Source organism: Triticum aestivum, chromosome 3D, assembly GCF_018294505.1.
Source record: "Triticum aestivum cultivar Chinese Spring chromosome 3D, IWGSC CS RefSeq v2.1, whole genome shotgun sequence".
Taxonomy (NCBI): Eukaryota; Viridiplantae; Streptophyta; class Magnoliopsida; order Poales; family Poaceae; genus Triticum; species Triticum aestivum.
This window is the reverse complement of record NC_057802.1, coordinates 226,684,552-226,689,937: the sequence shown is the minus strand read 5'-3', so window position 1 is coordinate 226,689,937 and position 5,386 is coordinate 226,684,552.

Sequence of the window (5,386 nt, the reverse complement as noted above, 5' to 3'; positions counted from 1 at the left end):
CGGAAAAGGCGGGAAGGGTGGGGCGGCCGGCGGGTGGAGGTTGGGGTGGAAGGTGGGGATTTGAACGAGGGAAGGTGGAGGTGCGGGGGGCGGCGATAGGTCGGGGGCAGGAGGATTTTTTCTTGTAGCGAGGATGAAGGTGCGGGAGGTGGGTGGTGGGTACTTGTGTTCGGTCGAGGAGAAGTGGTTTGGGTGTTAGCAGAATAAGACGCTTTGTGTGCAGAATAAGACTCTTAAAATGTATGTATGTATGTATGTATGTATGTGAGTTTATGTCCTCTACAGCATTCACTTATTGCTATTTCTTCAAGTTGCCTTTTCTACTAAGTGAATGTGATCGGACATTTTCCCCTCTATGCTAAACTTAACCTAGTCTATTCACAAATTCTTCATGTGCGTTTTATTTGAAACTCGTTCAAAATCTTCACTATGTCCTTGTCAGCTGAAAAATTTGCGAACGAAACTTTAAAACTTATCTTATCTCAAATTTCGGTTGTTGCCTCCCAAACCGTTCCGCATCCCTCGATAATACTTATCTATTCACCCACGATCTCACACGATCGCCACCTCTCAGTACGTGGGTGACACATGTCAAGTGAATGAGAAGGGTCAGGGGCACGTTCGTCCGATTTCTTTGGGTGAACAGTTTTTCACCTCGGCTATATATACCCCCTCCCCTTCCTCACCGCCCGACTTCTGAGAACGCATATGACCTCTCCAAATTCCTCGCAACTATACTCTGTTCACAGGTACTCATATCCGCTGCTGAATCACTAGGTTCTCATCAACTTAACTCATTTGCAGCGTTCCTCGAAGAAAAGTTGCATACCTCTTCAGAAAATTCTGTTGTTCATATTCCTCAGCTGAAGAAAATGGCTGACGGTAAAAAGCCACAGAAGGGAGGAAAGAGGCCTGAGGTCAATACTACTTTCGAGATCCCTGATGACATATATACAAGGATTATTGCACTCCTGATGAGGCCAAATTTGGCAAGGAGGACAAAAATCAGCGCAAGGTGCGTATTCAAAGAATAGAGAGGAGGTGGGCACGAGAATGGGGGGAGTACAGGTATGTTACTCCCAAGTATATGAAGAAATTCGCTCTAAATCCTCCATGCCCAAGACCTTCATTGGCACCTGGCCGAGAAGCAGATCCCACCAGCCTCAAGCGTGGTGAGGACTATCCTGATGAATGGGCCAAGCGCCAGGCCAAACTAGCCAAAATGGCTAAGGAAGCAGTGAGGAAATTTAATGAAGACTCTGCTGTTGCTACTACTACTAATGAGGCCTCTGCAAGCAAGCCAAAGAAGGCCATGGCAAAGAAGCCTGCTCATAAGCCAAGTGCTTCACTCCCAATGGCCTCATGGCCAAGTTCCTCAGCAATGCCCTCACGGCCAGACTCTTCAAAGCCCTCACACGGCCAACTCCTCAAGCTGCTCCAACTCCTCCAAAGTCCTCAGCTCCTCCGCCAAAGTCCTCAGCTCCTCCGACAAAATCCTCAGCACCTGTGCATCTCGCCACTTGCCAAAGGACTACAGGCATCTCTATTGCCTCAGGAGCTTCTGCTAGTTCTTCAGCTGCACCAAATTCATCAACTGGCCCCTCTCTGCTGAAGAAAAAGGCCACTGCTGGACGAGGCTCTCGCCCAAGTCCTCACAAGAAGCAGGTCGCCTTCCAAGTGCCGTCTGATGAAGACGAAGCTGATGATGAAGAACTTGCCGAAATCATCAGAGACAGGCAGCTCAAGGCCGCTAGAGCCAAAGGCACAAATGTGCCTCTGCTTTTGGATCCAAAATTGATCCTTGATTACATTGATCTCTGGCACAAGGACCCCAACACTCCTATGCCTGATTTCAGATTGACTCCTGGCCAAAGTCATATGCTGACTGCCTTCATACAAGAAGAAAAATGGAAATTTGAAAAGGCCGGGGAGTTGAAGAAAACGCAGTACAAGAAGGAGCGCTTCCTGAAGAAAAACGTTGTCTCTATGACAACTAAAGAACTTGTCACAATTCAATCTGAGATCAAGAAACTCAGTGATGAATTTGACGTATACCGCGCTGACTGGCTTGGAGCCAAAGTCAGGTTTGTAAATTTGACTGAGAAGTTCACTTCCAATGTTGCAGCCCCAACGCAACAAGAAAATCCTCAGGCTGAGGCATCTGCTCAGCCGATTGAAGAAAATGCCAGCACCGCTGATGACAATCAGGCTGCTGAAGAAACTCAAAGTAGATGACTGCATTCCAGCCGCTGAAGAAATTACCAGGGCAACCACTAGTGTTGCGCCTGAAGAAGCTGAAGAAGTCAACTGCATCAATTGTGCCTGAAGTTATTGAACCAAATCCCTCTGCTCCTCCTGCACCTACCTCAACTCTGATCCTTCCGTCTGCATCAGATGTGAAGAAAACCAAGGCTGCAGAGCGTGCCGCGGTGAAGAAAAGGAAAGCATCAACTTCATCAGATTCTTCAGCTCTGAAGAACATGAAGCCATTGACCAGCTCTTTTGCAAATCCAATTGATGCTATTCCTGTCTCATCCATGCCATCAAAGGACCTTGTTCCTTTTGATGAAGAATATGTGATTCCAAGTGAATCAGATGAAGAGATTCCTTCTGCTGCTTCGTCAGAGCAGTTGGATGAAGAAATTGAAGCGGATGCAATCCCTTCAACCCCAATTGTTTCATCGCCCATGCCTCAGTTCACTGCTGAAGAGGCCGGCATTGAGGAAAAGAGTGAAGATGAAGATGTGGACATTGGATGTACAACACCAGTGCTGAATGATGACTTTTGGGAAAGGCAGCACCCCAATTCTCCTCTATTCACACCTCTGCAACAAATTCCTCAGTCCCCAGTGACTACAGTACAAATGGGATCTGAAGAACCTCGTGCAACCCCATCTGTCCATGAAGAAATTCCAGCCACTAGTGCTGATGAAAATGTTAATGAAGAAGTGAAGACCCAGGCTGTCACTGAAGAAGAATCTGAAATTCCTTAGCCTGTGGATCTTGAGATTGCGATTCCTGAGGTGGTGATGCAATTGACTGATACTCCTCAGCCCAAACCAAAGGATCCCTTCTCGAAGAAGCAGAAATTCAAGGTTGATGACTTCTTCGGCGAGCATGTTTTCTTCACTGACTACAACCCATGTGAGTCTGCTCGTCTTAGAAGGAAGCGTTTCTGGACTGCTAGCCAAGCAAATTTCTATTCTTCACTGCTCTTCAACAAGGACAAAGTCTTCGACCACGAGCATATTCCTCACATGGACATGGAATCACTGCCTTGCTTTACCCTAGTACTTAGTGTGCTTCATGATGCAGGACTGCTCAAATTTTGCACGGATATTTGCGATTGGAATGAAGAGCTCATTCTTCAATTCTATGCAACCCTGCACATCACAGGCGATGCTGATGATATCAACTCTTGGGTGTTGGACTGGATGACCGAAAATACGCATTACAAAGCACCGTCCTCTGAATTACTTCATGCCCTGCCAATCAGTCCTCCCCTTGAAGGTGCTCGTTGTCTGTACCAAGAGCCTGAACTCACTACTCATTACATGCAAGTGCTAATGAAGCCTCTGAAGCCCGGTCAAGCCCCAAGAACCAAATTCCTCGTGAAGGAATTGCTATATGTGCCAAGAACTGTCTATCGCATTCTGACGAAGACTATGAGTCCAATCAAAGGCCACGACTCATCTGATGAGGAAATTGTTGGCATCATGAAGAATATGCTATTCAACATCATACATGGCATTCCTGTCAATTATCATGATTTCTTCATGAGGACTCTGGCAAATGTTGCACTCTCTCCATTTGAGTTGAAGCCTTACGCACCCTGGATTATGAGATTCCTCAGAATAAGGTCTTCACTCAACTACAAGGCTGATTTTCAGAATCACCTCAGCTACTTGCCCCCAATTGAAGTCCTCAAGCGGACGTTTTCCTCAGCTGATGAAAAGGGCAAGGCCGCTGCTGTTAATGATGAAGGCAATCTTCCATTGGATGGTCAGTTTCGGAAAGCCGCATCTTACTCCACTAATGATGATTCTGCTACTCATGATTCTGCCGCTAATGCATCAAAGCAAAATCCTCAAGCCACTGCTCCAAGAGTGATGACTGACCGTGAGCTTCTTCTTTGTCTTCACCAGAAGGTGGATCGAAACCACACATGGGTTAAGCGTCAGTTTGGTTCTATTCTTCACAACATGTCTGCTACACATAATGCTGTGAAGAAAAACCATTTCTACCTCCATGAAGTCTTCGGTCGCACCTGGGCTATTCTGTCACATCTGTATGGTGAAGAAGATCTGAAGCAAATGGGTCTCAAGGAAGATTTTGACTGGTCTGCTCCTCCACCGAAGAAATTCAAGAAGGTCAAGGTTCCTTTCTTGGTGGCCAGCTCATATTCTTCATCACGCGAAACCGATGAGCATGAAGACTTGGACGACACTTTGGCAGGCCCTACAACAACAACCGACCCAAAAAACGCTGGCGCTCCTCCATCAACATGATATTCTTCAGGGGCATTAGTCCTCATTTTTCGATCCTTTTGGTCATTTGATGACAAAGGGGGAGAAATTTGAGTTAGTCTTTAAGCGGGTCTATCTATATGGGCGTTTTTTGCTAAGTTACAACTCTCGTTCTTCTGAGACTTTATTCGATCGGGTTGTAAACTTAAACTCTATGGTGGTCTGATACTTTTGCTGAGTTTTTCTGCATGCTTATTCCTCATTAATGTTAATGCACGCATGCTAAATTACATCAGTCACCATACTTCATCATGCATTTTAAATTCTTCATATTATATGTGAAATGTGTGTATGAATTACAAGATATAGGGGGAGATCTCCATGATTCTACTCTTCAAGTGTGCATTGCTTCAAAAGCAAATTCCTCACTATGCACATCTTCATGGGGAGTTCTTCTATATCTTGCAATGAAATTCCTCAGTATCAGTATTTACACTTCATATGTTTATCCCCGTTGAAAACTTAACCTATATTGTCATCAATCACCAAAAAGGGGGAGATTGTAAGTGCATCTAGTGCCCCTTAGGGATTTTGGTGTATTGAAGACTTATAGGTTAAGGGACTAATGAGTTTATGAGTGTACATAGTTCTATAAGTCTATGAGGAGTTTGATATTTACAGAGAAAGTCGACCCCTAAAAATGAAGTTCTTCGACTGAACACTTTGGATTTCTGAAGACTTTCTGAAGACTTTGAAAGTGAAGAAATTGGTGTGACCTTGAAGACTTGGTATTCATTTGAGGAACATGAAGCGTGAAGACTTTTGTTTTCGTAGTTTCATTTTCTCTTTCTTGAGTCATAGGAAACACCGTACTGTTAAAGGGGGTCGAGGAAATACTAAGGAAAAAATTCCATGTGATG